This window comes from Ornithodoros turicata, chromosome 3, assembly GCF_037126465.1.
Source record: "Ornithodoros turicata isolate Travis chromosome 3, ASM3712646v1, whole genome shotgun sequence".
Classification (NCBI taxonomy): Eukaryota; Metazoa; Arthropoda; class Arachnida; order Ixodida; family Argasidae; genus Ornithodoros; species Ornithodoros turicata.
In genome coordinates this window covers 51,869,008-51,893,400 of record NC_088203.1, presented here as the reverse complement: position 1 = coordinate 51,893,400, position 24,393 = coordinate 51,869,008, and the positions used below count along the sequence as shown (strand labels likewise).

The 24,393-nt window shown below is 45.1% G+C and overlaps 1 long non-coding RNA gene across 1 annotated transcript in view; it reads left to right on the top strand.

Annotated features, from left to right (window-relative positions):
- Positions 1–24,393, top strand: part of LOC135387061 (uncharacterized) — a 191,439-nt gene that overhangs the window by 34,995 nt on the left and 132,051 nt on the right. The window lies entirely within an intron of this gene.

The window sequence follows — 24,393 nt, the reverse complement described above, 5'->3', positions numbered from 1 at the left end:
CACGTGGAGGAAAAATATCAGGACAACTTCTGGCAACACGCGTCAACATTCCGCAAGTCGGCTTCACCTAACGCCTGCTTGCTACAGGAAAGCTTGCTTTAGAACACTGTCGCGCGACTCACGGGTGGAAAGTATGTGCTGGGTCTTCTGAATCATCTCTCGAATTTGGGCAGCATTGGCCAAAAACGGAGACACAAGAGCGTTATGACCGACCTCTTTCAATTACAGTAACGGAAAATGAACAGACACTGTCTATTTTCTTGCCTCAATTTTTATTAATTCGTTTGATACGAATTTCGGATTATACGAATTTTTTCCGCTACCCTGTAAGATTCGTATAATCGAGATTCTACTGTACAAGCGGAATCACAGATGCTGTCAAGTATGCAATATTGAAATAAACAACAGAAGTCACAAATAATCTGTGATATGCTTTAATACATCACAGGCGACATTTACCCATATCACTCCAGCTCCAACTCACTCTTTGGTAAGAAAATGTATGCTTGAGGAGTATAAAATATATGTGCAAGAAACGTTGTGAGAAGATTGCACACATTGTCTAATATCTGCTGCCTTAACAACATAGTCCAAATAAAGCAAACTCTTCTGCCTAGTAAGTATAGGCTTCAACAGTATCAAATATGCATTAAAAACTGTTGGAAAACTGACTAATGAGAAAATATCACTTGCCTCACTGGCAAGTGAACTACACTATGCAGGTAAATATCAGAGCTGATTTGTAAAAAGTAAAAATTATTACAAATTGAGATTGTGCAGATGACATAGTAGGGGTTCTTTAGAGGGTTCTTTATCTACAAGCACAAAAATAGGAAGGAAAGGTAGCAAATAAATGGCAATCTAAATTGTGGAAAGCAAGCATTCCGCATTACATCATGACACGCACACACTAGATTGAAATACTGAATTGTCTCCTGACTAGGCAAGAAAAGATAAAACTAAAGTACAAAGTGCAAGAATGTAATGCTCTGGACAGACTTATCTGTAATTTCAATTGCATAAACTGAAGGAAGAAAGGAAGCACTGTAAGAGAATGAGTACAGCATTTAATATTTCTTTCGAGTGGCATTCTTCTCAGAGCTCATGGACCGTTATCACACTGTATTGAGATTGCACAGAGATTTGTCCTGAGCATTGCATGGTGCATTAGTGAAAGGCGTTAGTTATCACAAGCAGCAAGATATGGGAAGGAAACATCGAAATAGAAACTATATATCTTTTGTTTTACTTCCTCCCAGAACTGTGCACAAAAGTTCACCTTTGTTATTATAGTCCACCCAGCTGAGAACACTACGAAGCGAAATATGGTTCCACAGCGAAACGTTTGCACATTGTGAGCTTTTTCTTTCATAATCATCTTGTACCTTGTAACAGCATTTGCTTCGTTCCTCACGCCATATTGTACAGAAGACACGTGGGAAATGTCTTTTGGAAAGAGTATGGCCCTCAGACTCACCTGTGTCCAGCTTGCCCTCCTTTTACATATCCTTCCAAACAAAGAGGACATGATGCATTTTTTGTGAGCCTCCCTCCATTCACTGCAGGCCACTTGCATTTGTGCATCCCTCTTGAATGTTCTTGCCTCATCAGCAGACACGACAAGGTCCTATTAAAAACAAAGCAGTGAATACTGTTTAACTGCATGTCCTCACATAATCCTGATAATCCTAAGTGCATTGAAACAAAGACCTAGCAAGTGGCTGTGCCTTTTTTTACGTGCAGCAAGTGGTGTTTCATGAGTGGTACCCAGGGCTCTGGGTCGATAAAAAGTGTCAACTCATCGTCTTCCCAGGGCACTGGAGCTGGTGCTGCAACTGTCCATGTAGTAACCGCTCAGCAGAAGTTCGGAAAAAAAATGAAAATGAAACTAAAAAGAGCATTATTCGCCGGCAATATGTACATTCCGGCCACGGTCCTGCCACAGTCATGGCGCCCACGACGTCGGCCCCCGGCGGATGGTGGGACATATCCATATTATATATATATATCCATATATAATATTGGCTCAAACTTGGCAATATGGGCCAGTATTGCTCACATTGGAGATGTGGCAGGGTTGTCAGGAAATTTCTGCTCTTTGCAACGAACTGCAATGAAAGGCTCTGGGTGGCGCTGAGCGAGTTGCCGCCCGATAGGCTCCTGCGTGGGAAGTTGCGGAGGTTGGCGCTCAGCCTCAGGATTTCACATTAGCTTGAAGATTTATCTTGATCGTACTTGATTGGAGTCCTCCAAATTATGAAGGAATAACTAATAGGAATAGTAACTTACCAAGAATACGAATACATGCAATTTACGACAGTGAAAGATTACGATTGTATACAAAGAGCTGTTAGTGCACAGTACAGAACACAGAACAAAGTCATGCTGAAGATGCACTTCATCACTAATTGCAATTGCATATTTTCAAGTGCTTCTGTCACTCTCTTTTTGACACATTCTCTTTATTCAAAGACTTTGTAAGAAAATGCAGTTGTGTGATTAAAAAGGACTGAACAGCCATTCCCCTCAGTTCATTGTAGTGCACATCACGGCCAGTCTGTTTGAGCCTTACATTGGTCAAGAACTGCATAAAGTTAAAGATGCTGTGTGCATGCAGCTTCTCAGTGGAAAAATATAATGTAAATATTTCTTCTAGCACTGAAATGCTCTTGGCCACCAGCAAGGTCAGGCAAGGCTGCCTGTAGCAGGCTAATGGATTTGCCATGTCACAAAATCTGGCACCGTTGTGGTCCTACTCAAAAAGACCTTTCTCACGGTGTCCGCAAATTTTTGCAACGCAACTATTCACTTTCTGCCTATTCTAACCAATGAACCAATGAAACCAACTATTCACTTTCTGCCAGGGAACCTCCAGACCAATGCAAATGCAGAGGTGTTGACAAAATAAAAAGTGTTATTATTATTATTCTTATTTGCAAAACACACACCACGTGTGTTTGTGATGCAGTAGCGGTAGCGAAATTACCCACAGTTCTGGCAGTGGTTTTTGATTTTGTAAGTGTGGCTCCATATTGTTAGCCTGCATTAAAGTGATGCCATCGGAAAGGTAACATGTTACTGCATGAGGGAGATTTTTTTATTGGAGATCGGAATTGGTGTTTTTGGAGAACAGGCCTATGAATACTGGGCATTTTTCTGAAGCCTGAAGCATGGACTTTTCTAACGCGTATTCCACCTCTACAGTTGCATTAATAAGTAAGCAAAATACATCACTAAAAAGACCAAAGAATACTATGCATATAATCATGAGCATGCTTACAGCGTGTAAAGCTGCATATACGTGCATGCATATGCATATATGTGTATTCATAACTGAAAGCATGCAGGTACTGCATGCTTTTACGTATACATACAGAAATATCAATGTTTTGCTAAGAAAACTAAATGATCCACAAAGAGCAGTATATTTCTTTTCAAAAACAAACTAGCTTCTTTCAGTGTTGTCTGGCTGCGTCTCTTTCATCCTTTCTCTTGCAGCACTTTGGTGTCCCTGCAGAAGTGATGCCAGGTGTTTATTCATAGCACCAAGGCATTTCTTCCGCAGCTCAGAACCCTCAGGGTCAATGTTTTGAATGTATTACTTCGTCATGCTGTTTTCTGCTGCATGCGTTAGAGGTTGTTCCACATCTTCCTCCTGTGTGCTTCCTCCTCCGATAGGGCTGTCCTTCAGTACATCGCTGCTTCTTCCCACTGATGATGTGGTGGGCATATCTGTCTCTCTGTTGTCTTGAGAGGGCTTTGCCCATTCTCCATGTCGCCAAGCAGCTGCATTATCGAAGACAAAAGTGTTGGAAATAAACATGCTGTAGAGCAATTTACAAAGCTTGCGCAAGACCCGTGGATTGTTCTCATTTTCCTATGTTCATGTCGTGTGTTTTTTAATGTCATGCACAGCTTATTGTTTTGTAAATGTCAGTAGAATTGCATTTGATTGTACACACATACAAAAAGGGTAGTGTAATCATACATTTACACAGCACCATATCGAAAACTGAGTTCGAAAATGAGCTTAGTGATATTTCTGGAAATTGAGGAAAAGACTTCTGGCACTTCCTAACAAACACTGTTTTTGACGATAAAAAGTTCACGTTTGATGTAATTTTACATTTATTTCAGTATTTTCTCTTAGCACCAGAGAGTCGAACTGAACCTGAACCAAACACTGTTATTAACCATTATTTTTGGCCAAACCGGAATTGAACCGAACCGAAACAGTCCACGCCTTCCTGGAGCTGAACCGGAACTGAACCGTTAAAAAAATACCGGTACCCGGTTCAAATAACGGTTCATGCGGAACTAAGAGCGAAACCTTGCATGTTGTTCCTGAACATACAAACAACTTTTTTCATCTTTTTTTTTTCTTCTATTAGCTTCTTGGCCTTCGGGTACGAAAAAGTCGTGCCCTGCTGGAATGCTCTGGATTTTCTGCAGTCGCGAAATTGAAACAACAGAGGAAAGGTCACAAAGATACTGACTTAAAACTGTTACGACTACTAATGTTTAGGATATACACATGCGCATACAAGGATTACGGACGAATGGGTAGCGTTCATGAAGTGACATATAGCTTCAGCTATACAGGGTGTCCACACTAACTGCATAATTGATCGCTGACACATAACGCGCGTGAGCTTACATGAGCTTACATGAGCCCCCTTACAAAGTAAAGGGCCAGCCACCCTCGTGCTGGCCAGAACGAAAAGAAAATATCAAGCACACCAAGTATTCGCGACTACTGACTGGTAATGAATAATTTCAATGACTTAATTGACTTAGGCTAATGTAGCAGGCTCGACTGACTGTTATATTCCTGCCAAGATTCTTTCTGCTGAGACAACCCGGTGGGTTAGTTAACCACCGCAACATGAGCTACGTGCTGAGACTGACAACACAAACCGGTAATTCATGGTTATGCTCCCGTCGTAACCGCGATGTTGTCTTTCGTATCGTGCAAAATCTTCCAAAATCTTAAACGACTGTTAACACCTTCCTGTCCACTCCAAGCACTGTACCACACAAACAGAAATGTGCTTTAAACTGCCTGTCATGCTTCATTCCCTCCTGTGACCCCTGAACCGGTTCGCGAACCAAACCGTTTTTGAAAAAAAAGAGAAAAGAACGCTTCCAACCATTTTACGTAGTTGCCTTCCAGAGTTGAACTGGAACTGAACCCTTATCATCAAACCTAAACCCGAACCGAACCAATAAACGTTTCGGTTCAACTCTCTGCTTAGCACTTTACTGTCCGTGTAGACATCCCAAGTATGATACACAAAAAATTTTGCAGGGAAGTGGGGAATAGAATCCTTTTATTACCCAAAGCGCATATGGTACAGGTGCTGACTGGCTGAAGCAAACAAGTAGATATCTGTTTATAACCATTTCTTGCACGGGTTCCTGATATGCTATAGCACTAGTGTGTGTTCTGCACTATTGGCTGGTGTGCAGGGTCCTCTTCTTATGTTTACACCGAGCACTTGAACGTTGCATCTGTAAAAAGTTGTAAAGTGCCAACTGATGAGCTACTCATTACTGCATCAAGACCATTTTGAGGTTATTTATGTTTCTAAACCGCACAGCTTCTGTTTATACAAATCGCATTCACAATATCGCTACCTTATGTAAATCAGAAAAAATAATAGATCTTACCCACCGGCCTATAATCAGTTTGTATCCTGCATGGAATCGACGCAACTGTAGCCTCAGGTCCCTTCTGGCCTCAAGAACGCTTTCCAGTTTTTTGTTCCTCTGTGTATTTTCCAGTTTCTGAAACACACCGGCCAAGTCTAAGTTCTGTCGCCGAGGCACACTGATAAAAATGACATGGACATGACACAGGCATAATGGAGCTCTGTCTACTGCAAATATGCATATCAATGTTACACAGTCTTTCCCATTTGTCTAGCATTCTAACCTAGCAGATTAGGACCTGAAAGAACATATGTAAGGTGAAGAGCACAGAGAAGGCACAGGCTCAACCACAAATTAAAAGCAGCACAGACACGGTAATGTGCCTATATTACGAGCATAGCCAGGATATTTTTCATTTTCATTATCTCATTGGGCTGAAGAAGCTGGAAGAACAATAGTGCATAAAACCGTAAGAACACTGATTTTATTTTGTTTATTTATTGGTTTATTTTATTAGTCAATACTGCTGACTGTCAGTTAATTGTCATTGCAGGAATCGGGTAATGTTGCACCACTGTGTACAGACGAAACATGGAGCAGCTATAATCCTATACAAGACACTATACTAAAGCCATATCTCACAACAGTGCTAACTTATAACATAGTATGCAGTGTAGAAAAGAATTATGTCGCAACTATGATACACAGTAGTATCGCGTGCAACATTCAGACATTTGAAGGTCTGACAAAAAGTGTTTCAGCATTAGAGCATTGGTAACACATTGAGGCAATGCATTTTACTCATTCATAGTACGAGGAAAAAGAAGCATTTAAATACATTTGTCCAACACAGTGGGATGTTTGCTGTACGACTACGACGCAAACGAACCGTCCTGTTTTCATTGCAAGACATGTACCTGGAGTTATCAATACGAAGTTTACCATTAACGATTTGGTACAAGTACTTGAAACGGTTGCGTTTACGACGGGATTCGAGGGTGACCATATCAGCGAGAGCATAAAGAGGTGAAACAGAGTCCATATGGCAGTACCTGTGAAATAGGAAGCGAAGAGCTCACCTTTGAACACGTTCAAGTTGCAAAATATGGGATTGTGTGTATGGATCCCAAACTCAACTGGCATATTCGAGTACAGGGCGTATACTAAAAGCAAGCCGTTTGGTTTGTGAAGTTGCGTGCTTTAGGTGACGCTCAATGTGACAAAGCTTAATGTGAGTCTGCCTCGTGATCTCGTTTATGTGAGTGTTCCGACTTAGATTCAAAGAAACTTGTACCCCTAAGTATTTATATGTAGTAGCTGGAAGTGAATAGTCAAACGTTAGTGGATTTTTCTTCTGATTATAATAGTCCTCACAGCACACTTTTTGTGATTCAGGGATATTTGCCAGCCATCGCACCACTTAGAGATAGCAGTAAAGCATGACTGTAGTTCCACCAATGTAGTGCCACCAATGTAGGCAACACTGGCTACTGTGGGATTTGGAAAATAGGGCACTGTTGAACGAGACAATTCCCTTAATATGTCCTTGGCAGATTCCAGATATTTGTTCTGTGAGGTCGCTGCATTGCTGCTCTGTGGCGTGTCAACTTGTGTACTGCTGTTTGGAACTGGAACTGTGCTATCGAAGCATTCAGAGCTTTTCACACTGCTGTGTTCTGATGAGGCCACAATACCATTCTTCAACATCATCTGAAGTCTGCAAGGCACTGTCTTCACATCCATGGCATCATTACACCAAGCTAACCCAAACAAAGCTTCAATGGGATCGCCTGAGAACTTGCGCGTCAGCACAAAAGCAAACTGTCTCCGAGCCAGGATTTTGCCGAACACAGTCTACATTTGATCATGTCGTTAAAACCGGGGCACTGTACGTTCCCTTTGTCAGGAAACTTTGAGCTGTGTTCTCAGATCTCAGCTTGTCGACATAGTCGAGGAATGTACTTTCCAGCCACAGTAGCCTAGGATCATCCACATCTTTGAACTCCTTTGTATCGGGGTATCTTTGATAGATGTGTTGAGTGCAATTGCTGACATCCACTAGGACAAACCACCTGCACATGACTTTCATGAATTCTATGGTTTGACCAGCTGAAGCAAAAAATATGTCACAGGAGTGCCCACTTTGATCCTTCATATATGCTAGAGCAGCAGTCACTTGTGGGGAAAATCTCTGAACAGCAGACGTTCATCTTCTCAATGTTTGTCGGGAACAGGTGTTTCTTGGTCAAAAAGCGGACTGGCTTCAAAATTGAGTTTTTTTGCAGCTTGTACAGTTTCTTTATGTATTGTGAAGTTATCTGTTTGTCTCCACCGAGGTCCTTGGCAAGGAACTGTGACCTTACATTCTTAATAATGTGACTTTGATCGAATGCTAAAAACAGTTTTCGACCAGCATCACTTGGGTGAGGAGCTACAGGTGCTGCATGGCCGCCACACAAGATTTCCGTTGCAGCAGTGTTTATCTTGTGATTGTCAGACACCAATCGTACAACTTCAAATCTCCACTCTTCCACTTTCTTGATTACGAGAGTCGTGATTTCCGCAAGCTGTGCACCACTATGACCACGGGTAAAGAAGTACCCTACAGGAATCTTGAACTTCGTCAAAAGCCCACCCAGCAGGCGGAAGCAGAGCAAGGAATTGGTGAGCTCATTGTCAGCTGTTTTCTTGAGGTGCTCCAAGCTTGGACTTATGTCCACATCTCCCAAGAATGCATCACGTTGCTTGTGATATTCTAGCATTTCTTTTACAGTGAACCCTCGTTATTATGACCATGGTCGTTCCCGAAAAATTTGGTCATAATGCGGAATTGTCATATTAACGGGGGGAATTTGCACAGGTTTCACTGCATTGTTCCCCAGGAGTATGGTCGTAAAGCGCGCATGTCAGATTATCGGGGGTCATATTAACGAGGGTTCACTGTATACGCATTTCATCGATGACTAAACTGCATGTCTTTGACTGGGAGATGGTGAGTGCCGGAAGCTCTGCTTGTAGTCTGCACTGCACTAAGGGACTAAAACCAACTGTGCCAGATGTTGATCCAGTGTACTTCTGTATCGTCGTCCTTGATGGCATCTTGAAGAGCTGCTTTCGCATATATTCGTAGCTCTTGGCAGATATGTTCCTGAGTATGACGCAGTGGCGCACGACTGTCTCTGACCAAGACGGTCGTTTCTTGTTGTAATTAAGGACTTGGTCAAGGATAAGTGTCGCCTTGACGTCCTTGTCCTCAGAAGCCTTGACAACGTCCAGGAAAGGGCTCACATGACAGTCCTCCCTCAGCTTTCTTAGCTCAGCTTTGTACCTGTCCACAGTTTTCTCCAGATCCTGTATTTGAGCTTTCAGCTGATTTTCTCGTTCTATCCATTTTTTATTTTCAACAAATAGGCTCGATGTGCCGCCTGGAACTGTCTCCGTGCCAAAAGCTCTCATTGCACGAGCTGGTGGACGCTGACTTCCTCCAGTGTTCTTATTGCTCGCAGATGACTGGGGACTCATTCTTGCATCTCTAATGAGCGCTTCACGCTGCTCCACTGCGAATGCTGGATCTGTCATAGTGACAGCAGATATTCACCACTGTTTCTGCTGACTGCTCTCAGACCTGTTGACTGTCGACAGTGGTATGGGGAAAGTGTCGACATGATACAGGGACTCATCCTCTTGATCCTCCGCGATAATGGAAGGCGTGCTGGAGTCGGCACAGCACGGCTCTGTAATGGATGCCATATGCTTTCGTTTCCTGATACTGCTGTCATCGCGTCCTGTGCGAGTCACTGGCTGTGGGCAAACGGGGTAACCGGGGAAAACTGAGGGAACAGCGCCTTCCTTCAGCTGACGTGTTTTCGTTCCTTCCTTGAAGACTCTGGGCTGAATGTGTTTATTTGTTTGTTTGTTTATTTATTTATTTACCTCAAATGCCCGAGGGCTTTACATGAGGGGTGGGAAAGTAAACCAACACATAATTACATAAGAGAAGCACCACATTACACAAATATTAAGAATCGCACTGAAGGAAAAGCTGACACAATTGCTTCCGGAACTGCCCGCTCTCCGACAGGTTCACAATATGATCTGGAAGGGCGTTCCAATCTCTGATTGCGGTGGGAATACACAAATGGAAATGAGGACCAGAACGTGAAGCTACCTGCCTGATTTTCTTTGTGTGGTCTCTGCATTCGGAAACGTAGCCCGGAGAAGATAGTAGTTTGTAGCGAAGAGTGGGATGGTAGTATATTTTATTAGTAGTAGTAGTATATTAGTTACCAAGGGTAGATCATTAATGTAGAGAAGAAAGAGAAGGGGTCCAAGCACAGTACCCTGTGGCACACCAGAGGTGACCCTGCAACGGTGAGGAAGAACCTTCCACTGTGCAGAATTGAACCCGAGGGGTTAGAAAAATTTGAATCCAGTTAAGGTGGTGTGACCCCAATGCATTCTCTATGGGCATTGCTTTGTCCAGTTCATCTCGAAAACTACTGCAGTAATGAAGCAGTACGCCGAGCTGGTAACACATGGGTAAATTCTGCACGTCCTGACATATTTTTTATCGGAATACAGCAAATAGGCGAATTTATACGATTTTTTGTTTCTGTGAATGCGAATACATGGAGTCCTATGGGAGCAGCAGAAAACACTTCCTCAGATCTCTCAGCGACGAAATAAACGCCTAAAAATATGTCAGGACGTGCATCTGTGTCCTCTGATGACAGTACAAGCTAAGTTGCAGCGTTAACCTTCGTATTATTCGAAATGAACTGGACAAAAGTGTGGACATTTGTCTTCTGCTAGCCTGAATTGCATTGTGCTGCCACCGCAATGGGCTTCCGCTCCGGGAGAGAGGGATACATCGAGATGGGAGGAGCGAGAGGGAAGGCAAATGGCTAGGAGCATTGCGCGAAGTTGTTGGGTTGTTACAACCTGCCTCGGCGACGGGCCAGAACGACGCGTGTCTTATCATGTTGAAAGCTGATTAATAACCGAGAACGAACAGCAGGTTCGCCCACTTTCTGCGGAACGAAGTGAGTTGTATGCGCCCAAATTTGTTGCTCGGAAGAGGATCCAAGTGATGACTTTGCCTGCTCTATCCAGCGCCAGCGTCGTGCATCGATATTCCTCACGCATGGCCTGTTACTGCGAACTCGGCTGCCATCAGTAGGACATAAATTGGCGTAGTCACTATCCGTGCACGATACAAATAGGTGTTGAAGAGAAGGTACGTCTTGTGCTTTCTGTGTGTCAGGTGCGTGTTGTTTTCGGGGGTGCACTTGTTTGATTACACTGGTTCACGACCCAGTGTAGGCTTCAGCCTAAATGTGGAGCGAAGGACAGATATTTTTCTGTATTCATACCTGAATTTGGCTTGGTCAAGATGTGCTGACATGTCATGCAACCAACACAAGTGCACGATAACATGAGGTGTGCATGTTGAGATGTCGAAGATGTTACTAGGTGGCCAGGGCAGAGCCCCCGTGAAATGTGGCTTGAGAACGAGAACACGTGTCTTGATTTTGAACAAGTTTGCCGGAAAGACACGCGAATTGTGTACCATTCCACTCATGAGGTCTTTTCGAACGCCGTGTGCGGCTGTCCTCATATGCAACAGTTGTTTATGTAACAACATCTGTTTATGGATTTTATCGTGCATGTGTTTCTCTTCGTTCCTTAGTGTCATTTCTATGTACTCTGAGTCATCCCAAAGTGTGGGAGTGTGTACGAGTTGCCAAGTGGACAAAATAAAAGTCAATCAACTGGACTGTTCATCTGCATCGACAAGTGTTATTCAGTTCTGCTTAGTTGCAGCAAGGACGCAGGTGACCATAAGTAACATTCATGCAGGTGACCGTAATTACAAGAGGTACAAAATATCCAGCTACTGTTATTAACATATGAGACGACGGTTGATCTTGCTAGTGTCTTGCTCGTTATGGATGTCCGTTGAGTTTTTCCGGGTCTAGCTACAGGATTTGTGTGAGACCAACCACACGGCTTCATCCACAGTTATTCGCGTGCTTGCACCGATGGTGCAGCACATCTTTTCGGCCATGAACTTATGCTGAATTGTGCGATTATGATACGTGAAATAACAGACGCAGACAAGTCATGGGGATATTCCTGCGGTCACCCTATCCCCTTTGCGCTTTTGTCTTGGTGTTATTAGTTTCTTCAGAGCGGATGATGGACTTTTCGCGACGAACTTACGCAGATAGAAGTCGTGCCATCTTGCACCTCTCATGTTGTATGCAAGTGCTGCGATGCGACATCTGTTACCGTAACTTTTAGCGTTTGCATAGTCAACGCGTTTGCCACCGACTGTACGCGCCACCATGCTCATGTAGGTCTCAGTGGCATTACTTGTTGCATCGAGGAGCAGCATATCGGATATGTCTGCGAGTACGTCTATTGCTTTCTGGATTTCAGTCATCATGTTGGATCTCAGAAGAAGATTGCCCTTTTCCGTTCTGCTTTCAAGTTCCCCAGCATCGCCTCTCTTGACGGAGCAGTCCTCGCTTGGACAGCCGCTATGGATTCCAAATACGCGGTATGGGCCGTTCTTCAGTTGATGGTGCAGGCTACCGACCGCAGCAGGCGATACTGCAGTGTTCTCTTGTGCATGCCGTCTTATTGTGGATCTGGAAAGACCTTTTAGGGCTTTGATGTTGGCGCTAGATAATAGCTTCCTGGCGTCTTTGCCCTCAGCTGTGGCGAATCTTTTAGTATCTTTTGCTAGGTTATACAGCCATTTGGTATAGTTTTTTACCATGTGATTGACGCATTCTACCTTTCTTACTGAACGGCGGTATGGAACCTGTTCCTGGACTGCAACGAAAACACTGCTATCTCCGTCTCCAATCAATGTAGTGTACCTAAGGCCGTACATTTCTTCACTTTCTTTGAATCCCTGTACAATAATGTCTCGCTCCATGGCCGTTGAAGATGATTTCCAGTTGCAAGAACACGAGTGTGGTAGACGCTCCTTATGCTCCGACTCAGCGCGTCGACAAGTTGTGCTGAACTTGTTGCGTACTCCGATGTAGAGAATCTTGCGCGTGTAACGACCGACAATGACAGCCACCCCGCTATTCGCATTGTACCCATGGCCGAAAGATCGCTTGCTCCATCCATCCTCCATCTACAATGACTGGGATGTTCCAAAAGCCGTAGGGATTGCGACACTCCTTCCGTTGTTCGGCAAGTTCAACCTCTTCGGGCGCGGCTCTCTTTATGGAGTCTAATGTCGCTGATTGAAGGTTTTCCCCAACTTTGTTCTCACATTTCTGGTAGAGCTTACACGACAGGAATGGGAGGCCGACTGATGCTGTTAGTTCTTGAGCCTGCGTGTACCCGATCCCTATGGAAAGGCATCCTCTAACAAAATCAAGATATATGCTGTCGTTTGTGGCGGTCACTTTTTCCATCCACACGAAGTGAGTGAAACTGCACAGAAGTGACTTAAAAAAACGATACTCCAGAATGGCGATAAGTCCAACCCTGACTTCTTTGTACAACTGTATCTCACCACAATATAGGCAGTTTTGCTGGTGGTTCAAGGCAAAAAAAGAAAGAAAGAAAAACAAACGATTAGTATTAGTTAATAATATAAAAATATGTATGGAATAGAAGAGGTCACCCTGTAAATTGTTCGAAAATGCATTGTTGAAAGCGGAAGCTGTCCACGGGAACAGATACAAATCTGTCGCAGGCGCCTGTTGTTTTTCTATTCTGACCTTTATGGTTACATATGCGAAGTGGGCTTATTTCTTTCAACCTCTTTAACCTCCTCATATCAATAATTGATGCCTTTCATTAGTGCAAAAACAGTACGGAAGAACAAGATTACTTCGTGTTCACTTATTTTCCAGTGCACTTGAAAACGTTCACACATTCTGTGAACTTTCCATTCCATTATTACGTGTATGCGTGAGTGTATGTGTCAAGCAAGAAAACCGCTTCGTTTCATCATTGTATTTTTTATTTATTTGTTTTGTGTTCCACTATTCTTAAACAGGCACGCACACTCAAAATAAGGTGAGGCGCATGGCACGTGAAATCATAGCGATAGTGCGCCGGTGTGCAGCATGTACTGTGCCTCCAGCCATAGTCAGAATGTAGTGGTTGTTTGGTTCCCCAAATTCGCTATCTCCAACGCGTGGGCAGTGGAAGAGAAAGCCGGATACCAACATAGACAGGAGACATGACCAGTGACTATGTCCCTTCGTACCTTTATCGTTGCTCATAAAGCCATAAAGTTGCTCATAAATGTGTGATTTCAACTGAGACGGCAGCAGACAGGTACAGAATACTGTGCTGTCTCTGTAATACGCCACGCATAGCTACGTGATAGATTTGTATCGCCTAATCCGCATGCTGTAAATGTGCACAATGTTATCACCCAAATTGCGAAGAACGAAAAATCAGACACAAGTTGGTCGCTCGATTTTGCTCAGTTCCGTCTCCCCAATTAGCGTCCCTCATTCTGTAAGCTAGTCCAAATGGATTATCACTTCAAGCCGTTCGCAAAACGGTCAGCAAAGCTGCAAAGCGATGACAAACCAGCCGAGACGATCGGAGCAGTTCCCAAGCAGCACAATGTACTGAAAGTCGAGTGCAATAGGGGTAGACTGTATGTGTGTTATCAATGTTCTTTAGCTTCATGAGTCTGTTCAAGGCCTTCCACTTACAGTACATTGTGCTGCTTGGGTTGAGTCATACGCACCACATCTCGAACACGCGCCGCCACTAAAAACAATAAAAGCATCGGCAAATGTAGGAGCAAACGATACGTGAATCATAGCTCAAGGTCAGGCCGCAACCCGCTTGCTCTCGACGGCTCCGCGCTTACGAGGAGGAAACCGCCACTTCCATAAAGAAGAACAAGGAGGGTAAAAAAAAAAAGGGAAGCATAACAAAAATTAGCTTTTTATACACCCATTGATTTTTTTATCTACAGCCTTACATCTCAAGTCTAGGGGATCCCTAATATTGTTCACTTACTGGTCGTGTGTTCGAAAGAACGATTCTCAAAGGGCCACCAAGGCTATTGCATTTTGTTGAAGCAGTGGTGGGCGTATATTCCCCCTCTCTTGATACTGTCACCATTTCATTCCACTCTCTAAGAATCAGAATTTTTCCCGAATCATTCAAACTCCAGAGTTTCAAGTCACCAAACAGCCACAACAACACATACGTGATGATGATGACTGAGGAAATTCCCCACTACAATATTGGGCCACTACCCCATGGCTCACAGGGAGGTTATGAGATCTGTAATGATGATCATGATGAGAATGTGATGCGCAGAGCAGAAACTTAAGTTACGAGCCCAGGGTTGATATAACACGCTGGACGCATGCACGACGTGATGGCCGACGAAAACAAAGTCCGCAAACTTGGACTGCATATTGCAGAAAATGAAAAGGCGCCAGTGACACGAGAAAAGTTTCGGTGCAGTAGCGGCGTCAGGAGAGTTTCTCATCTGTGCGTCTCACAGACGCAACACGGATCCCATTGAAACATATGGAATTGAGAGCAGCAGTTGTGTGAACAGCCCCATACACATAAATATGCCCGTGCTCGGCCCATGAAAACTTGTGTGAAACCAGCCTCGTTGCCACGATCCTTCCGAGCGAAGGTTTCGGAAAGACCGCCGCGCGAGAGACAGAAGAGAATTTCCTCCAAAGCCACTGCGATCTGCGCATGCTAAGCGGGATGCTCTGCCCCCAGCAGCGGCGGTGCTGCCATCCCTCGATGATAGCGCGCAAACCAGGAGTGGAGAGGACCGCCTTAATTAACGTTGGATGGATTTCATAGCGCGATAATTTGTAAAGTAGGCGGTTATGCGGTACACAGTCGAAAGCCTTTGAAAAGTCTAGGAAAACTGCATCAACCGTGCTGGAAATATTCCAATTCAGAATAGACCAGAAATCTCATTCGGTTTAAGTGGATATCACATTCACAATTCTCATTGAAAGTGACCAAAATTTCTCATTCCGAATCGACAGTTTTGGACAAATACCATATTGAAAACAACAGGAATTTAGTGGGTTCCAATGAGAAATCATTGTAAATGTCAATGTGGACGAAGTGGAACCGCGCTCAGTCGCACCCATTGGAGGCCAGCCTAGTTTCCCATTGGCCAAATGTACAGCAGCAAGGACTTTCCCGATTAAAGTCACATTGAAAGTCTCGTTGCCGATGTACTTTTTGAATGTGCAGTGACTATTCTGTTGCACCAGAAAGCATGTTTTCGCTGTAAAAATGAATTACAGAAAATACCGTTCATGCTTGGACATTTATACTTACATCTATAAAAATACAGTAGATGTGAAAATATTGCAAGTGGCAGGTAAAAGTTATTTGTGATGTTTATTATCACAGCGAATACTCACCAAGCAGTTGAAAATCGCTAGCAAGACATAGTAAACACCAATAATGGAAACCTAAATGAGCACTTACATGTTGTGACAGCATTCTGTCCATCATCAACACACGCGACATAAATCCACAATGAGTAAGTCCATAGAGATGTATCCATATGTCCAAACAGTGCCGACAAAATAAATGACATAATGCTCTTCTGTGCTTCCTAGGGGATTACTAATCCTGTCCAGCTTGACTTTCTTGCGTGAAAATTAAGGCCATCCGCCTTCGTTGAGATTCCGTTTTGACAACCTGCTGACAAATGCCGACGCCCCTATGTCAGCTGCGTCAAACGATGGTAACCTTTAAGTAATAACATTTCGAAAGATAAAGCGAAAGGTGCTGGAACAGCAGCATGTCAACGTAAGTGAGCATCAAAATATATTACATACCGATGCACATAGCGCGGGTGGAAACACATTAACTGCATTATCCTCCGATCAACGGCCGTAGTGCCTGCGAGCATGGGTAAAAACATGCAAAGCGGCGTTGAAAAAACGCGAATGCTTGACAAATCGACTACTGACCTTAGACACGGATAAAATCCTCAAAATCAAGCACGAATGACGCCGAATGCTTGTGAGTGAACGCACACATCCTAACGCTGCAACATTTTTTGAGAGACTGATTAATCCGTTGACTGCTGACGGAGAACGTGTCCACATACATCCACTGAATCTTGTACGGAACGCATTAAAAATAGCTTACAGTAAGAGGTTGTGGGAATCTCTCATTCCCACTCTCGGGGTGTCCGCCCATCGGCTCCAGGCGGGGAAAGCAGCACAACAAAATGCAATAACAAACAAGGACCAAAGGTTTATTTCCTACCAGACATGCATCCGTCACCGTCCCTCACCGCACCGCCGACAGAGAAGAGCCCATTCCCCAGTCACCTCTTGCTTTTAAGGATGTCTACCACGCCCCTTCGAGCGTACCGAGTGCAAAACAGTTATCGAGCGCTTGCGATAACATGTGCCTGCGGCACAACATGTGCTCAAAACAGTGCGGAGCCATATCACCCCACATTCCCCCATCCCAGGATTTGGGAGTTGGGACATACAGTCTGCTAAACAAAACAAAGGTGGGCCAAAGTTAATCAAAGTTCTTTAGAAGTCATCGGGCATATCAAGGACGACGTCATCCATCTGGAGGGGGAGAACACCCTGCTCTCTTAACAGGTCTGGCCGGAGTCTTCGTAATACGTCCACTGCGGTTGCCACATCGGAGGCTGTAGACCTGAGAGTTCTTTCTTCAGTCTTCTCTCGATGGAGTGAACCCCTCCGGTGTGCGCTACGATGTATCTCTGGTACACCACAAGCCGGGCAAAGAATCCTGCGCTCTTCCTCCGTCAGAGGGAGGGGTGGATCTGCTGCATGACGTTCCTGGAGGGTTAATGCTCGAAACGGCAGCGGGACTTCTTCAGACCGGACACCTCTCAGAGGCCGAGGCTGAGCGGCCCATTTCGACCGAGAAAGCCATGAGACGGGTCGGTGGTCAGCTACTACCGTCCAAGTGGCGACGGAATGAGTGCGGACACTCAGGCGGGCAGATCTGGAATCAGACGATGTACTGGAGCGCTGCTGCCCCCCTCCTCGGGTCCTCATCTTGCGGCGTTCAGAGTGTTCTAAAAGAATTGAAAAATGCATACACAGTCAGGAGAACACTCCCAGCCGACGAGGTCGTAAGACCTTGTGCAATACACAATGCGGGTTGCCGTGAATACAAAGCTCCCACGTGAAGAGGATATACTATGCCAAATTAGGAGCACCAGGGGCTAGTGACCGTAAGAGTGACTGCTACATGCGTCGCCTACGAGAGCACAGACTGTAGCGGGTAGAAGCTGGTCCGGAATCGGAATCCTGGTCTAGATCCTCGAGGGGAGGCTGAAAGTACCGCCTGCACTCTACTCATGGTGACAGTCAGTTCTGCCTGTCTCGTCCTTGCAAGGGCAACTGACAGATGTTGGAAGGGTTCCTGAAAAATTCTGGAAAACACTACGACATCATTCTTGTACGCCACTGCGAAATTATACTTCGCATCTCCCCATACGGTATGCATTAGCCGTTGGAAACTGGCGGGGGAGTTAGACAGACCGAACGCCATCCGTACAAACTCAAACCCCTATGACAGGTAAAGGCTGTCTTTGGGACGTCCTCCGGAGCAGCTTGGATTTGCAAAAACCCTCTACTACAATCAAGCGTTGAAAACACAGTAGCATTGCCCAGGGAATATAAGACCTTTGAACTGCACCAGTTTGGAGCATTTCGCCTAGAGCATCTGATAAGGCACGCTTATGAACACTCAATGGTCTCGGATTACAACGCCAGGGCCTAGCGTTACCGGTGTCTATGCTATGCTGTAACACAGACGACTTACCCGGTTTCTCCGTAAAAACAGTCGCCAATAAGCGAGAGCATAGCCCCCGCGTTGATAAGGTCGATGTAATCTCTACCCAAAATTCGAACGGCGATGTTTGGTTCCCTGCCCTCAATGTTATCTCGGACGGAAAAAGCAAAAGGAGCTAAAGCGTCTCCGATTAGTGAGTTTTAGTATACCGTTGATAAAGTTATCGTGCCTATCGGAACCAATCGCAGTGGTGCGTGACTCAGAACCTTATCCACTGATTGGTTCCGGTTGATACGTTTCGACGCAAGCCCACTGATCTCTATGTATAAAGGCTGGATCGCGCATAGGAGAGGGGCGCGTGGGAGAGAGGTGCGGCAACCGGCCGCCATGTTGGAGGGCCCAATGGCGCCGGCTGCTCCCATAGGAAACAATGGGAAGCGATTTGATTTTGAGTATTTATTGCGCTTAAACGCTCCTCATTGCCGGTTAACACGCATCTTCCTTAGGAATCAGTGTGCTGATGTATTCCAAACGTGCTTCAGCCATGTTCCTGTAGTTTTTAATGGTAATTTAATGGTAATGTTTTATTTATGTGGTTTGGTACCATTAAAATATAAATTTTAATGGTAATGTTCGTTATTATGTGGTTTGGTATTGTACGGTTCTCGTTTGACTTTTTCCATTATCGTATTATGTTCTACGAGTGTCTCTGTGTGTATTGCAGAACACACAACCTCGATCCTTATTCTGAAGGGGCTCATTATTTTATTCACCACATGACCACCAATAATGGGGTGGAGAATGGACCCTGGCAATGAAACTCCCCATTCCTCATCTTAAAATAACGTTATTGTCACGAGTGCTTTGCAGTTGTTCAGCTGTCAGCGTATTTCATTACAGAAATTCGAAGCGCTGTGCACGAAGAGCATGCACATGTATCACACACGCTGTAGGAGCGACTGCACATACGAGGTTAACACAGCAGTTTATTTACTTCCACCGTACCTCACAGATTAAAAGAACAGTGGAACCAATCGGCATATTGGCGTAGGCTCTGCATCCGATTCTTCGGCACACCTGAGCGACTGGGAGGGGAACCTGCAAGCATAAGCGCATTGTTTATAGAAAATACATGGTCTTGAGATTTGTAGGAGCAGCCACACATACTTTCTTAGTACGCAGTGGCACCAATGAAGTAGCAGTGCAAACAAGTCCGAGTTGTCAGATGCATGCGATACGAATAAACAGATTTATCCTCAAAATAAAGAGCTTACCTGTGAAAAATTATCCCTCTTTCTCTGTCCCTGTGAAGTGTACTCAAAGCTGCAACAAACTGGCATGACATGCCTTTTAGTTTAAAGTAAATCTTAAAAAATACGGGCAGCCCCGCTTGAACTCAATGCACACGACAGAATGCGTTGGGCCCACCAATATGGCGGCCGGTGACCAGGCTGTGGAGCACCCTATGCGCGATCCAGCCTATACTATACAGATCAGTGTGCAAGCCACGTTATCAGCGGTCTGCTATAACTCTCTATTATCTTGCTGCTTGCAAAGCCAACTTCCGAATTATCAGGGTCACGGATTGTAGCCGTTCATTCCCTCTTTCAGCAGACAGCCGATGACAGTCGGCGAACATTACAGCCTGGGGGAAAATGTTCCTACGCCGTCGTGCCGCGCAGCTTATAAAGCGCCGCTATAAGGGAGTCCCGATCGCGTATAGCGCTCGTTCTCAAGGTCCTGCAGGCACCTTTACTGAGTATGCCACTGATCCCGGCCCTGCGGGCACCGAGTTAGTTCTAGCTGGCCCCTCGTCGGACCAAGGTCACGGATCTGCCAGATCCCGGGGCTTGCTAGTGTAGCGTACAAGCGTAGCAGCATGCGGTCCATAGGGTGACTCTCTCCATGGCTGAAGTGCGGATTGGACGGATGATATCACCTCACAAGGTGTAATACCAAGGTACGACGGCACATGTGCTTCTGAGCATATTATGTTCACAAGCATTTGAAATAACATGAACTCTTTTCAGCTCGCACGAGCCACTATGTGTTGCGGCAGGGAAATGCTTTACGACGCGCCCTCTTGGCGACATCGTGGCCGACGGTCCGTTCGCCTCCTCAGCCGATTTGTTCAGAATAAATTTTAATTTCAAATTTTTATTCAAATTCCGCTTGTAATATTTTTGATGCGGTTCGTGTCCTGGAATTTCATTTGTTTGAATTTGTTCGAATTAGTTGATCCTCGAATGTACACGAACATACACGAATGTACAGTGTTCTTCCCAATCAAATCATATTACTTAATTTGAGAGTGATGATGTACCGTTGATCACCATTACGCACGTTCCATTAGCAACTGACTTCTCCATTATTGTAGTGGCGGTAACGCAACATGTTGAATCCCATTAATTCAATTGGAAAGCATTTTCTCATTGATACACAGTAGGCCAGTTCCTCATTCCTTCTATTGGCGCAGTCTGTAATACACAACACGTCAGATCCCATTAAATCAACCTCAGCATGGAGTTGTACGAGGGACATCGTTTGTCTGAGCAAAAGGACAACAAGGGTATGTGCTTGACAACCAACTCATTTACTTTATTCTTAAACAGTGTCCAGTTTTCTTCTACGGACTGTTGAAGAAAACCATCACCAAGGGAAGGGGTGAACGCTCCTAACTCAATTCGTATTGCGTTATAATTGCCCTTGTTGTAGTCCCTTATCACTTTCCGAAATGCCAATCTCCGTGGTGCCTCAAGCGATAAACCAAAATGGATGATTTTGTGATCACTTATACCATCCAAGCATGTAACAAATTGCTTTATGGAAGGATCCGATAAGAACACCAAATCAATCAGGCTGGACGGGCTTGACACAACACGTGTTGGTTTAGTGATTGTTAAGGCCATGGTTTCACAGTAGCCATCTTGAATTTACTTACGGGCTTCCTACGGCGGGGCGCCACCGTCCCGGTTTCCGTAGATGACCCCGTTAGGGAGAAACAGTTAGGCGTGGTGCAGCTGGCAACTGGAGGCGACCCTTTGACCTTGGGTCTCCCCTGTATGTCATTGTACCCGGTGTTTATGCGTGTGTAGAAGGGACGATTGTCTCGTAAAAGTCTTCTGAAACTGTCGTGCAAGACGGCGAGTTGATTTTCGTGGTTTGAGTAGCACGGGGGTAGCAGCCACGGGCGTACCGTGTGACGAAGACTGTGCAAAATATAATATATTTGAGATATATAAAAATATATATCTTAAATGCAAAATGGTCAAACAACCGTCATAAAAAATGGACGCAAATACTAAATAATTGCAGTCAGCTGTGAAGAGTCTGTTCACGTGTCGATCGTGGTAACAGTTTTATCTCAGTACAGCTTAACGAAACAGGATTTCTTGGAATGAATTATGAAATTACCACTTCTGTTGAAACTAGAAGTTCAACTCACAGTGCGCACACAAAATGACCAGAATCAAAGGAATGTCATAAACGAAGTAAAATAAGGAAATCGGCGATTATACGCTATGTAACCTGTCCGTATTCCGCACAGTAGCAGCCGTGCCCAAGTGCCATCAAAGGTGATGACTTTTTTTTTTTTTTTTCTATTTGGCTGCGATTCGTGTTATCGCTTTGTGAGATGACGAGAGGTGTGATCTTTCGCCATGAAATGTCGTCAATTTTACTAGATTATTTCAGTCGTCTTCATTGCATTACGCGGCGCTGATTGCCCACAGTTTGCTGTGAGGCGATCGTTGTACTTGCGAGTAAACGGAGGATCCGTCTACAGACTTCAGAGTTCAATTCAAGAAATTGCATTTGCATTGAAAGATAGTTATCGTGCGACAAAAATTCCTCGTAGCAAAATGGATGCGCCAGCACTCCTTCCCCTTGCCTACATAATAAACATTTCGTGGTGCCACCTCCTTCCATGCTCCGGTTCTTCCTTCAGTTCCCCCGGGATCCGGAAAAAATGGTCCCCGGTCGCAGGGCAGGAAAAAATGGTCCCGAAAGAAAAAGATGGGGTGTTTGCAGATAATGAATGAAACACAGCCTCATGGGCAGTGTGCCTGATCACCATCTTGAACAACATCGTTCGCTATCAAAAACAGTCCACATGCCGGGAACAGTCTTTTTTTTTTTTCGTAAAAGAGTATACACCGGCACACACAACATTTTAAAGTGTTGTAAATGTTTTGTGTGCCGGTCTGTATTTTACGCGATAAATGTCCTTCGCTATCCTGGTTTTTGAAAGCAAAATAAACGTCTTTGTCGTGGAGAGTTTGATGTCAAGTCAAGAAAGGCATAGTTGGATGAAATGTTTATTGCCTCAGCAGAGCTTTCAATATAACTTGTGGGAGCCTGTTCCCACTCTCGGGGGCAAAGCCCGTTCATTCGACTCCCGTGGAAAGCGAGGCACAAATGCAACTACAAGATATACTTAACAACCGCTGCTTTAATGACTCACATGTTACAGTCTGTTCCTGCGCGCTTCCAGGTCCACCGTCTTGAGGTCCCCTACCGTGTGCTTCCACGTCCACACTCCGTTGAAAACCCTTCGTCGTCCTCCCTTTTTACCACCTGTCACTAACTTCCTCGTCGCCCTCCAACCTCCCAACTTCTTCGTCCTCTTTTTCCCCACAAACTACATTCCCAAGCGAATGGTATGACCAATCCCACGCAGAAAGCTCTCCAGTGTTCTCGCTCCTTCTGCGTACTCTAGGCAGATACGTTGAAGTCTCTCTTGGAGCTGCAAGGTTGTCGATTTTCTTCTTTTTGATGCGGGAGCACCCGCTACCAACTGCGCTATTTTGCCTTCTACGGTGGAGTGCTCTAGACGCAATGCCTCTTTCGTTCGTCATACGGTCGGATGAGAATGACCCACCAAGGTGCCGTACCTCCTATTCCATGCCTCTGCATGATTGTTTGTCCTATTGCCTCCCTGCAGTGTCACATCATGCACATTCCATATCTCAGGCGGGAACAATGGTGGTGTACGCCGAATGCGGGGATTTTCGTTCACTCTTCCCACCTGTCGGTATGTCCCGCTGACGTAGGTCTCATCAAAGTACCTCACTACCGGTTCAGCACCTTCCAGGATTTGACTCTTCAGGACTGCCATTCCATCTGTGAAGTCGGCCACGGGAAGGAACGCCAAGCCATCTAGCATTCCGATTAAGTGTCGAAACACTTCGTCCTCTTTGTACCTCGCGGTTAGTCCTAACTGCTCTACTTTTGCCCATGTGCTTTGGCACATGTGAAAGAAACAGCCCCTCGTTTGAACGTCCTCCCCGAGAATGGCTTTAACGGCGTTCATGGCGCCTTTTTCAAAATCCGTTACAACAACATCCGGTGCAGGCGTCATGTCTCTGGCACTACATTTCGCAAGCATGGCACGGAGAAGTTCTTCGTAGGCTTCCTGCGTCTTCGACGTCATCAACGCGTACACAACAGGAACTGCCCCTTCGCCAAGTGGGACCATGATGAAATATAGCTGTTTGAAGAGCTTCGGTGCTACACTAAAGTTGCCATCCATGAACCACGCTGTACTGTCCCTCAGGAGCTCGAGCCCACTATGTGCCGCAAAAACAATTCTTCGGTTATACGCATCGACGCCACTGTCAAAAATTAGAAAGCGTTGTAGCTTTGGCCCACGCGTTAGTGTCCACTCGCCGTCGATCACAAGCCCGCGGAGCGAGGCCGGTTGAGGAGGATACGTAGACGACCTCTGCACACGAATACAGTGCTTCAAACTGTCTTCACCTTTCAGTGCTACCTTTTCTTCAGGAGTAAGATACGAAATTGTTTCGGCCACAATCGCTGCAGGCTTTTCTGTTGTCGACGTTGCTAGCCGTTTCATTGCGTTCCGCGCCTTTGCCACGTTGATGGTGCTGGTGTTCGGTGGATGGGTGTGGGAGACGCTTAGGTAGTGCCTCCCGTCTCCGCATATCAGGGCTCCCT